The sequence below is a fragment of the Scyliorhinus torazame genome, chromosome 21 (genome assembly GCF_047496885.1).
Source record: "Scyliorhinus torazame isolate Kashiwa2021f chromosome 21, sScyTor2.1, whole genome shotgun sequence".
In the NCBI taxonomy this organism is placed as follows: Eukaryota; Metazoa; Chordata; class Chondrichthyes; order Carcharhiniformes; family Scyliorhinidae; genus Scyliorhinus; species Scyliorhinus torazame.
Genome location: NC_092727.1, coordinates 86326921 through 86340156, shown reverse-complemented (window position 1 = coordinate 86340156; position 13236 = coordinate 86326921). Strand labels below are relative to the sequence as shown.

The following is a 13236-nucleotide window of genomic DNA, read 5'->3' as shown; positions in this document are numbered from 1 at the left end:
GATATTTGCCCTCAAGGCAAAAAGTAAGTTTTCCTGCTCTCTAATTTCTCTATGTCTGTTTACGGTATGGCCATTGTGCTTTTTTTTATAATGGAGCTTCCGGATTGTGTCATTTTATTTCTATTTACATAGGTAAATGAGAAAAATTCAGTGGCATTGCTTTCCCAGTTAGAATCTGGAATTGGCAATAAGCACTGCTCTTAATTAAGGTATAGCACAAATTAAAAAGGAGGCGGTCTTGTGGCGTAGTAGGTAGCGTCCCAGCCTCTGAGCCAGAAGCTCTGTGCTCGAGTCCCACCCCAAGGACTTGATGGTCAAGGGAAATGCATTCAAAATGCTGCCAATACTGGTTGAGTGTGTCAACCTGTGAATCCTTCCAAATATGCCAATGGCTAGCGCTAAGAGTGGGAGAGACTCCTGGTCAGTCACGCTTGATGTGGAGTGGTATACGTCCCCAGCCACAGACTAGCAGCCTGTTCTATTACTAGCTATGGAAATAGACAAACGTCTACCTTAATGCACCCCTGGGTGTGGGACGAGAATTGGAACAAACTAAACAGATTGCCTTTATTTGTCTGGCTTTCTGCTAACCTTTATACTGAAGCACAGTCCATATGGAATCAGGGTAACATTCATTGGCTACAGTCATCTGGGTCAGTTACAAGGAAAGATTTTGAAGGTGATCTCAACAGTTACCCCAGCCACACAGAACAAAAAGAGTGGTCAGTCATTGGATACAGTATGGGAGCCAATAGCAAATGAGGTGGGGGACACTATTCTCTGGCCTTTGCCCACACTTTGTTCATAATTTTCTGATAATGATTAGATTATTCTTGTTGATTATTATTTTGTCTCGTATGTGTGTACTGTGTACGTTCCCTTGGCCGCAGAAAAAAATACTTTCCACTGTACTTTGGCACATGTGACAATAAATAAACATCAATCAATAATGTCATGGCCCTGATATTTCTGTGGGGATGGGGGCCGCAAGAAACAGCCAAAGAATCCTGTAAGGCCAGAGATGCAGAGGGGGTGCCGATATTAATGTTATAACCTCATTACTGTCTTGTCGCTCAGTCTCCCACCCAACAGCCAGCCAAATGAATTGTCTGGTTGGCAGATGGAGACTTACACCAGGACAAAATGTCATGACTGGAGACCATTGGACTTCCGGAAGTGTGTCACAGGTTGGCTCATGCCTGGACGCATTGGTTTTGGACCCTTTTACCTGAATTTCGGGGAATTTTGGCGGAAAGGTTGTACGGAGAGTGGAGGGAGATCAGTTCTCCTCCGGATCGGCATGTCTATGGGGTATCAAACTCAACAGAAGACAGTGTGAGCTCTGGCTAAGGAGTTGGAGGAGACTTGTGGTGCAGTATCAATTGGAAAAATGGCGGAGGCGGAAAGGTCATTGTTGACTGGAAAGCTGTCAATGGAGCAGTTATGAGCGCCATTAAGGATGAATTTCAGCAGCAATGCAAAGAAATGCAGAGTGACTGGTCGAAGGTGATTGAGGGGTCAGTGGCACCTCCCCGTGGGACTTTGTAACAGGTGGAGAAATGCCTGGAGGTGTAGGGGGTGATGATCCGAGGGGTGGTGTCCAACCAGAGCGACCCGATTTTGTGTTGCTGGAAGTGGAGATGGTGATCCTGGGGTTCATGTGCAAGATGCTGTGAGCAAAATTGGAGGACCAGGAAAACAGGTCCAGGTGGCAAAACCTTTGAATTGTGGGTCCATCGGAGGGAATGGAGAGTATGACTGCAACAGGCTATGTCGTGAGGATGCTGGCAAGGTTGGTGGACGAGAGGTTGCTGGACAAGGCCCCGGAGGTGGATCGGGCCCATAGGTCCCTGAGGCAGAGGCCAAGAGCGGGGGAGCCACCGCAAGCGGTGATTGTGTGTATGCTGAAGTTCCAGGATGAGGGAAAGATCCTGAGGTGGGCCAGAGCGCAGCCGGATTGCTATTGGGAAGGAAACCAAATCCAGATTTATGAGGGCATTGGTGCTGAGTTGGCCAAGAGGTGGGCAGGGTTCACCAAGGCCAAGGCTGTGTTGTATCGGTGACAGACTCGGTTTGGGATGTTGTACCCAGCCAAACTGTGGTGTTCACCATTAAAGGTGGCAAGGGAGAGGTCCCGGGATTTGGGGACCCAGGTAATGCATGAGTGGGCCATGATGCATAGGTGGAACTTGACTGAGTTAGTGGCGGAGGCTAAGGGGGACCTTAAACGGTGGGATACTCTGCATTTGACATTGGTGGAGAGGGGTACAGGTGGTAAAGATGAACATACTGCCAAGATTCCTGTTTGTTTTCCTGTCCCTCCCGATTTTTCTCCCCAAGGCCTTTTTTCAGAAGGTATATGCGTTAATATCGGAGTTTGTTTGGGCAGGGAGGGAGCCGAGGGTTAGTAGGGCTCCGTTGCAAAGGCAGAGGGGGGAAGGACTCCCGGATTTACTGCAATATTATTGGGCATGAATGTGGAAAAGGTGAAACGATGGAGGGGGTGGGGGAGGGTGGGGACAGATTGGGTCAGGTTAGAGGAAGAGTCGTGTCAGGGAACGAGGCTGAGGGCCGTTGTGACGGCCCCGCTGCCATTCTCCCCGAGGAACTACACGAGTAGCCCTGTGGTGGAGTCATCCATAAATATTTGGAACCAGCTGAGGAGGCACTTTAAACTGGGGCACATGTCGGTGATGACTGCATTATGTGGGAATCAGAGGTTTGCGCTGGGAGGGAATGGATGCGATGTACAGGCGATGACGTGGGGAAGGGCTAGTGCGGGTCAGGGACATGTTTATGGAGGTCAGGTTTGCTGGGCTGGGGAACTGCAGGAGAAGTTCAGGATACCATGGGGGAGTGAGTTCAGATACTGGCAGATGCGGGATTTTGCAGATAAGGAACTTCCCTCATTCCCTCAGTAACTGGAATATACACTCTTGGAGAAAATGCTGCTCCCAGATGAAGGGGGGGATGGTCGGATTGAGGACATATATGAGGGGTTGGGAGAGCAGGCATGACCTTAATGAAACGGAAATGGGAGGAGGAGTTGGGGAGGAAGACAGTAGTACAGTGGGTAGCACATTTGCTTCACACCTCCAGGGTCCCAGGTTCGATTCCCGGCTTGGGTCACTGTCTGTGTGGAGTCTGCACGTTCTCCCTGTGTCCACGTGGGTTTCCTCCGGGTGCTCCAGTTTCCTCCCACTGTCCAAAGATGTGCAGGTTAAGTGGATTGGCCAAGCTAAATCGCCCTTAGTGTCCATAAAAGGTGAGGTGGGGTTAGTGGGTTACGGGGAGAGGGTGGAGGTGTGGGCTTAGGTAGGGAGCTCTTTCCAAGGGCCTGTGCAGACTTGATGGGCCAAATGGCCTCCTTCTGCACTGTAAATTCTACGATTCTATAATATGATGGGATTTTGGTGCGAAGTAATGCGCAGAGTGAACTCAACCTCCTCTTGCAGAAGGATGATTCTTAAACAGTTTGAGGTGGTGCAAAGGGTCCACAGGACTTGGACCGGATGAGTAGGTTTTTCCCAAATATGAGAGATGTGGGAGGGGGCCAGGCAACCATGCCCATATATTCAGGGGGAGGGGGTAGAGTTGGAGAATTTTTAGGAGGCAGTGTTTAGAAACCTATCAAAGAATATATTGTTTGAGATGAAGATTTTGTCCATAAGTGTCCAACAATGTGCAGGTGAGGTGAGGTTATGGGGATAAGGTGGGGAGTGGGCCTCGATAGGGTGTGCTTTTGGAGGGTCGGTGCAGACTCAATGGGCCAAAATGGTCTCCTTCTGCACTGTAGGGATTCTGGAGCCAAAGTTCACAATACAGAAGGAAGCCATTCGGCTATTTGTTCCATCGCGTCTGCACCAACCCTCCGAAAGAACACCCAAGCCCATGCCTCCACCTCATCCCTGTAACCTAACCTGTACATCCCTGGACACTAAGGGCCAATTTATTCATGACCAATCCACCTAACCTGCACATTTTCGAACTGTGGGAGGAAACTGGGCGCCCGGCGGAAACTCACGCAGACACGGGGAGAACGTGCAAACTTCTCACAGTCATCCAAGGCCAGAATTGAACCCGGGTCCCTGGTAGTGTGAGGCTGCAGTGCTAACCACCATGCCACCGTACTGCCCTATCTCAAGTTTACAAGGGGATTAAAAAATATATATATTATAATGGTGAAGCAAAATGATTTGGGAAGTGAATTCCAGAAAGCACGAGTTTAGCAGCTGAAAACTGGCATCAGATGGAGAAGAGGAGAAGTGATCCAGCAGTCAAAGGAGGACTGCGGCTGGGATGTAGGATTGGAAAAGCTCCCTCAGTAACGCGGGTAGACTGGGTTGGGACTTGAAAATGAAGGACAAGGGCAGCACGGTGGCGCTGTGGTTAGCACTCCTGCCTCACGGCGCCGAGGACCCGGGTTCGATCCCGGCTCTGGGTCACTGTCCGTGTGGAGTTTGCACATTCTTCCCGTGTTTGCGTGGGTTTGACCCCCACAAGCCAAAGATGTGCCGGGTAGGTGGATTGACCATGCTAAATTGCCCCTTAATTGGGTGCTCGAAATTCAAAAAAGAAAAAAAGAAAATGAAGGCAAAGATCTTGAAATGGATTCTGATGACGTTTCTAGAAATGGGTGAGAACAGAGGAAGGCCTGTGGCAAGCTGTGCACACGAGACTCTGGGCCACAGAATTCAAAATATTTAGAGACAGATAGGTATGAACCAGCAATTGTTCATCTGTTTGGAACAAAGCAATTTGTCGTAATCGGTGTAACTTGAATTTCCACAGCCTTAATTTTGAAACTGTATGTACCTTGGAGAAAATTAACCCATTTGAAGCCTATAGCAGATATATAGACGTTAGATTCTTGGAATCCAAAGTATACAGGCATGTAGCGAAGGCAATGGCAATGGATTTGTCATTACCCTGGTAATCCAGAGACCCAGGGTAATGCTCTGGGCGCAGATGTTGAAATTTGAATTCAGTAAAAAAAATTGGACTGAAGAAAGTCTAATGATGACCATGAAATTGTTGCCGATTGTCATAAAAAGCCATCGGGTTTACTTTAAAGAAGGAAATCTGCCACTCTTAACCAGTCTCGCCGACATGTGGGTCAAAATCTACAGCAATGTGTTTGACTCTTAAATGCCTGCTGAAATGGCCTAGCAAGCCACTCAGTTCAAGGGCAATTAGGGATGGGTATTAAATGCTGGCCCAGCCTGCAATGCCCACTGCCCACACCCCATGAATGAATTTAAAAAAAAGAAAATGGCAGATTGTTTTGTTTGGAATGAATGCACTGTCTGCCCATGTTAACAGGCCAGATCAAAGGCTCCTCCTCATGACCGATCAGATCTACTTAGTTTGAAGCAAATCCAGCTGATGGGATGAACGGTCACCCTCTATGGCTAGATCTTAAAAGGGAAAGAACCTATTGCATGTATTCTTTAAGAGAACTCGCCTCATTTTGGATCAAATCAAATATCTGACTCCTATATTTCTCCATGCAGTATTAGAGTGATATAGTGAGCAACAAGCAAGTATTGGAGGAGTTGAACCATGGTCCAGGGAGAAGGTTGTTAAGGGTGGGCTTCAAGAGAGGTTAAGAAGTATTAGAAGTAACAGATAAAGTCCAATTCTCTTCACACACCTAGGTTGCACTAAGGCTGAATTTTGTGTGTTTCCATAGCTACTTATTCCCAGAGCACACCATTATTCTGTCTCCAGGGGCTTACAGCTTGAGGGGTGTTGCTCCGCATCCAGCATGACTGACCAGGAGTCTCTGCCGCTCTTACTGTCAGCCATTGGCTTGTTTTGAAGAAACACTCAACCTGTTTGGCTGCCTTCCTTAGACATCTAGTCCTGGGGTGGGATTCTACCTCAGAGCTTCTAGCTCAGAGGCCCTCAGGGTCATTACCCACTCCTCCACAAGGTCTCCCAACAGAAAAAGTAAGGCAGAATGGATGTACCAGAGGACACAAATTAGTGCAAAGTAAATTTGAAACAGATGCAAGGAAGAAAGCTTTTAACTGAGCAAAGTTTGGAATAATTGAGGGAGGCAGTGGCAGAGTGGTGTTGTCACTGGACTAATAATCCAGAGACCCAGGGTAATGCTGGAGACCCAGGTTCAAATCCCATCACAGCAGATGGTGAAATTTGGGGCTTGATTTAATGGGAAAGAAATAGAATCCATTTAGCCAAGAAGAAACCCACTATCAAACGGAGCTCTGATTTATTTTGGCCTCGGCGAGAAACGCCCTGCCGAGGCTGCTCTTGCCTTCCTTTCCACAGCTCAGCTCGTCAGTACAGGAAGAGATTGGAATGCCATTTTTAAATGCCGCCTCGATCTCTCGCCTCCCCCCCCTCGGCATTCCCACCACAGCCCTCAGACCCCCCCATCCTCCAATGCCCCAACTTACCTGTCAAGAGGTCCTCGAGCCCTCCCTCACCCTACCACATTAGGGCGAACCTCTCCTGCCCCGGGCCCGATCCCTGGCACAGGCAACCCAACACTGGGACACCTTGGCCTCATGGCAGTGGTCCTAACAGCCTGGAAATGCCACCGGGCACCCTGGAAGTGTGTGAGTGGCAGTGCAAAGGTGCCAGGCTGGCAGTGCAAAGGTGACCAGGTGGTATTGTGAGTGCCAAGTTACCACCTGCCCAGAGCCCAACTAGCTAGGGGCCTCCAATGGCCTGGGAAACTTCCCCAGGTGCCATTTCACTTGTCCAAGTTTGTGCGGACCAGTAGTAAACGGCGCATGGTGAGGTTTCACCAGTTCACACGTCTGTTCCCGGGCCTTGGGAGCATCGGGCGGTGACATATTTAAGTGAGTGTAACTGTTCACTAAAATATGTAAATCTGGATCACGCCTAGAATGGCCGAGATCCATATCGCAATGTCTCGCCAGATCCCATCAGATCTCTTGAGGTGTTCCGAGCATTGCAAATTTCACGTGAGGCCACTCGTGAGATTTAACGGCCTAGTCGCGCCACCAAGTCGGGCGCGACGAGGCCATTCGATCGCGCCCTTGAATTCAATTTCAAAAATCTGGAATTAAATTCTAATGATGATCATGGAACCATTGGTCAATTGTTGTAAAAACCCACCTGGTTCACTTATGCCCTTTAGGGAAGGAAATTTGCCACCCTTACATGGTCTAGTCGACGTAAATGCCCTCTGAAGTGGCCCAGCAAAGCCCCTCAGTGAAAAGCCAATTAGGAATGGCAATACATTCTGGCCCAGCCAGTGACGCCCACATCCCCTGAATGAATAACAAAAAAACAGGAGTGAAGGGTGTGGTGGTATGTATTAGGGGTAATACGGTATACCACGTGTCGACAGGCTATTGGTGGAGGGATGCCAGGTCCTGATAGGATCTGCCACCTACTGGACTCCACCCAGAAATGCCGGTATAAGAACCCAGTTTTTCCCTCCATTTCCCTCAGCAGTTGCATTCTGTAACCACGCTGCTGGGGATAAAGTTCTGCTTAATAAAGCCTTCAATTGACATTACCTCAACCTGCCTCGCGTCATATTGACGGCGCTACAAAGGGCAGCACGGTGGCACAGTGGTAGCACTGCAGCCTCACGGCACCGAGGTCCCAGGTTCGATCCCGGCTCTGGGTCACTGTCTGTGTGGAGTTTGCACATTCTCCCCGTGTTTACGTGGGTTTCACCCCCACAACCCAAAGATGTGCAGGGTAGATGAATTGGCCATGCTAAATTGCCCTTAATTGGAAAAATGAATTGGGTACTCTAAATTTATAGAAAAAAAACAGGAGTGAGAAGACAGTGAGAAGACTGGTTGTTTCACGGGTCCCAAACTCGGGTCACAAAGTGCTGACAGCAGATATAACACTTCTTTTCACTCCAGCCAAGACAAGGTTACTTGGTACACCCAGAAACTGAAGCTGGGACCTTCCCAATCTGTAAGTTTCAGTGACCATCACAGGTTTAAACTCATTACCAGTTCACATCCAGTCTGCCAGCATTTTGTAAGATAGAGACTTTATCCAAAGAGTCGAAGTCAGGAAAATGCACTTCTGGGAATTTGTAGATGGCTGTTCCTAATCTTAGGAAAAAGGTCCCAATATTTTTACCATTTGTTTAGTGGATCTACACCATTTTGATGAATTCTTCAATTTATTACATGGGGAGTTAAGGGGAAAAGGAAAGAGATGATCTTGTGGGGGGTGCACAAGTCAATGCAAAATTTGCCAGAGGAAGATTTAGCTCTCTGAAGGTTGAAGCTCCGTGCTCTCCATTTCTTTACAGGTCAAACATATTGACACTATTTTTCACACCTATTTTGACACATACAGACAATTACATGCATAAACACATAATCATTCAGACGTTTTGCTATGCACTGAGGTGGGAACATGATTTCCAACGTTTCTTATCTTTGAGCTTGTTCAAACAAGAATACCTAAGCACATTTCAAAATGTTATCGTTGTCCTTCATCATCTGAAAAATGTAACATTTCACATTTCATACAATAGTACACCTTAATTGAGGTGTGAATAAATTTTTGAGTGGAAGGTATTAAAACTGCTCTGATGATTGTTTTTCTAGTCAAAAACCTGTTCAACTCTTCTTCATAGCCTGCGCTGTGTTATTTTCACTGTCAGTTTTATCTCTGTGGTTGATAGAGAACCATGAAAATTCTGACAGCAAAATCAAATTTCGAAAGAGGCAAATGGAGTTGGAGTCACCTCTCTCCTGATAGGCCTCCAGATAGCAGAGGCAGGACTACAGAAGAAGACAACCCCAAACTGTGTGAGGAGACCAAATTAGTTCAGGCAAAGTAGACCATTCAGCCTATCTCTCTTTATCCGCACAGAGTACCAACACACCCACTTGCAAAACTGAATCACACAGTCTCCCATGTAGATAGAATTTCACACAAACATTGATTGAAACAAGCAAAGAACAAATTTAAAACAATGAACCTTTATATCACCACTGGTCAGCAGATGCACAGTCTTAACACTTGGAAGGGCTTATAAGAACTGGATATATTTAACCGGAAACAGAAAAATCAACAGAACTGAATCCAATAAAATAAAAAACAATCACTTGCACTTCTCTCTGGCAGTCCCTTGACAATGGAGGACACTTGCCACAGAGCCGGTGGAAGAGCTCGCACCTGGAGACTTTTGTGTTGCAGCTACCATACAGATGTGGCTGACCATAGAACATTCTCCCTTTCTTGTCTCCCTTGGGTGTATCAGAGGATGTACATGTCCACAATCAATCTGCTTGGTGTTGTATGTTCAGTCGGTCTCAAAAAGGGGCTTGAGTCTTGTACGGTTGAATATTAAATGTTTCAGAGATTTGGGGATCTCTTAATTGAGGAGGGTTTCCCGAGCCTGGAGGAACTAGAGGAGGAGTTTGAGTTGCCAGGGAGGAATGGGTTCTGGTGCTTGCAAGTGCAGGTTTTTGGCTGGAGGAAGGACCTGGGCTTCCCTCGCCTCCTTAACGGGGCTACAGGATAAGGTGATGTCAAAAGCAGGGCTTGGGGAGGGGAGGGTCTCACAAATATATAAGGAACTGATGGAGTGGGAAAGGGTTCCAATTGGGGAGGTGAAGAGGAAGTGTGAGGAAGAGCTGGGAGGGGAGTTGGAAGTCGGGTTATGGGAGAAGGCCATGAGGAGAGTCAATGCATCATTGTCATATGCCAGGCTTAGCCTGATCCAATTCAAGGTGGTTCACAGGGCTCATATGACTGTGGCCCAGATGAGCAGGTGTTTTGAGGGGGTGGAGGACAGGTGTGGGCGGTGTGGGGGAGGCCCTGCGAATCATGTGCATATGCTCTGGGCGTGTCCGAGGCTGAGGGGATTTTGGCAGGGATTTTCAGATGTCATGTCAGAGGTCCTGGAAGGGAGGGTGACTCCTGTTGTGTTATGCTTCTTCATTAGCATAAGATGCTTCCTTGATGTATACTCTGACAAAGGAAGGTTCAAACTTGGAGATAGGTTTAACACATTTATTGAACAGCTAACAATTCTCCTACTTGAGTTAGACTCTCCTGCTAATCTTGTCTAACTAACCAGTCTGCTCTAAGCCATACGGTGAGTGTGATGCTTCTGATCTGCCCCTGTGCTTCTCCCTATGTGTCGCCTGTGGAAAGAGAAAGAGCATGTGTGCCCTGTCCTTTTATATGGGTTGCCCCCTTGTGGTAGTGCCATCTCTGGGTGTCTTGACTGCCCATTGGTTGTGTCCTATTCTATGTGTTCATTAGCTGTATGTCTGCATGTCATAATGTCTCTGGTGCTCCCTCTAGTTTTTACCCAGTCCCAGTGTATTTACATTAACCCCTTGTGTATTTACAGTGATGCATATCATCGCAACTCCGAGTCCAGAGGTGTCAGTAAGCCTGACATTTTGGCTTTTGCCTCCCTGGTGGCCCGGAGACGGATTTTGCTGGGATGAAGGGACTCAGAGCCTCCAAAGTCGGGGGTTTGGACCAGTGACATGGCAGGGTTTCTTAGGCTGGAGAAAATTAAGTTCGCCTGAAGGGGTTCATTACAGGGGTTCACTCGGAGGTGGCAGCCATTCATCGACTTCTTCAAGGAGAATTGACCATCAGCAGGTGTGGAGGAGGGTGGAAGGGGAGGCATGGAAGTGACAAATAAGGGCAGGGAACTTAATGTATGGGTAGCTAGTGTTTCGGGCTAGGGGGAGTTGGGTATGTTATTGTGGGGTTTCTGCCTGAGTTGGACCTCTTTGTTGTTTGAAGTGTTTCAATAAAATATTTTCTAAAATCAAGAATATTAAATGTTTATTGCTGACATATAACTACATATATACAGGGTGTAACCCAAGTGTGAGCTAACGCCATACTTTCTTCTTCACACGTCTCTGTCTAGTCCACAACTCTCTCTGGTCTCTGGTCATGTGTCTCTTTACATCACACTGTTTCCCAAACCCACATTAACCCTTACTATGCTAGGTAGCCTTATACTACACTTGGCCACGTCATGAATGCCCTTTCCATGGTTGAAAAGTCCTGGGTGGGATTCAAACCACTGTGCCACCGGATCTCCATTTGCAATTCATAGAATCCTAACAGTGCAGAATGAAGCTATTCGGCCCATTGAGCCCATACCTTTCACTTTCACAACGACTGCACATCCCAAAGCAACTGACGACCAATAAAATAGCATTTGAAGTGTTATCACTATTGTATCATGGGAAACATGACAGCTAAACTGCACACACGCTCCCACAAACAGCAATGTGATAATGACCATATCACCTGTTTCTGTGATGTTAATTCAGTGATAAACATTGGCCAGGACACTCCACAGCCCTTCTTCAAAATAGAATCATGGGATTTTTTATGACCTTTTGAGAAGACAGACAGGGCCTTGGTTGAAGGTGTGAGCTGAAAGAAGGCACCTCTGCCAGTGTCGCACTGCCTCTGTACTGGATTAGAGTGTCAGCCTAGATTCTGTGCTCAAGTCTTGGAGTGGGACTTGAACCAATGAGTTTTGAAGTCAAAAGTGCTCCCCACTGAGCCATAGCAGGAATAGTTGATCATCAGCATTAATTACATAAAAGGCAATACGGTATGTTGGAGTAAAATGTCATAAATCTGTAAATGTGGACAAAATGAAGAATACATCACCAAGCAAGGACAGAAAGAAAGTTCAAATTACTACAAGTCACCATAATGAGGGACAAGCCCTAAATGAAATATTTAAAATACTATTGTCATGTATGTAGGATTGTTTTGAATAAATAATGTATTGCATGGGCGCGATCTTCCCAAAAGGTAATAAAGTTCCCGAGCGAGCACGTGTAGCTACATATTTCCGGAACACCCACGGCGGGGAACCGATTGCGTGCATGCAAAGCATGCCAGCTTGACACCTTGGCAGTGCCAACCTGGCACCCTGGCAGTCCCAGGCTGGCACACAGGTGGCACTGCCAGGGTGCCAGGCTGGCACCAGCAGTGCCAGAGCACGACCCTGCCCAAAGGTAGCATGCAGCTAGGGGCCTCCTATCCCCTTGGAGACCCCACAAGTGCCATTCTGTCCGTACCGAACCTCAGGTACCTCGGGAATCTGCACATTAGAGTAAGGCTTACTGCCTCGCTCTAATATACAGATTTGCCAAAAACTGATCCCGCCCATGATGGGCGGGATTCCCCTTGCAAGTCTCTCACGATTGCTTTGAATCTCTTGAGGCATTGCAAGCTGGATAGATATCGGGAGAGGGGTCTCCCGGCTTTAACTGGCCATGCTATGCTGCGGAGAGCTGCTTTTCTGCCGCAGCGTGGCCCGGTGATCATGTCCATATATCTATCTGTTGCAGTACTAATATTAAAAACCTGGGTTAAGGTATATATGTATCTGTTGCAGTAATGCTTTTTAAAATCCTGGTTAGCCCCAGTATGTTTGCAAAAGGTATACTTAAGATGTTGCAAAAGTGAGATCATCATTCATTCCAATCTTGTATGTGGTTATGAATTTTGAAATGATTGCTGGAGATTCCCTGGAGTAGATCATTTGTGACCTTGGGCGGGATTCTCCGTTGGCCGTATCCTCCTCTTTGCCGGCAGCGCACTCACGCCCGCGGATTTCCTGCTGGCATGGGTGTGGCCACAATGGGGAATGTCATTGACCGGCTGCCGGGACATAGGATCCCGCTGCCAGTGGGGTTGCGCTGCTGCAGAAAACAGGTCTCGCAGGACGGAGAATCCAGCCCCTTGTGTTTAGACTTAGGTAAGCAGATCAGGGGATCTGATGATGTAATTAATGGGAGGAACCAGGTCAGTGGCAGGCAGTTTAGCTGGGAGTCTGTTCTGACCTTTGAGCTGAGTAGCAGATTTGCTAAAAGGCTGTCAGGTTAAGCAGTCGTCTGACACAAACAGAACGATCCGCAGGCTGTTTCCTGAAATGATCTCTCTTGCTCTCCTCAAGCAGTCTTTCAAGAAAACATTATACAAGTGTACAGTAAGTAACCCTGTGTGTGCTAAAGTGGCTTTTGACCGATAATGGGCTTTGTTTAACTGGAGACCGATCAGGCATAAGTTAGTAGTAAAAAGGGTTTCCTTTTATTTTAAGGATTGTTTAGCTGTTAATTAGAAAACTATTTTATGCAATGTTAATGTGTTTAATCCTGTGTTCAGAATAAAGTTTGTTGGCCCCAGGGAGACCCTCAGGGAGTCTGGTAGTAATAGCTTTGTTGAGAATTTGGAGCCAGTTTCGCCAGCACTTCGGGT

The 13236-nt window shown here is 47.3% G+C and overlaps 1 protein-coding gene across 1 annotated transcript in view; it reads right to left on the bottom strand.

Annotated features, from left to right (window-relative positions):
• Positions 1-13236, bottom strand: part of LOC140398062 (uncharacterized) — a 132763-nt gene that overhangs the window by 7639 nt on the left and 111888 nt on the right. The window lies entirely within an intron of this gene.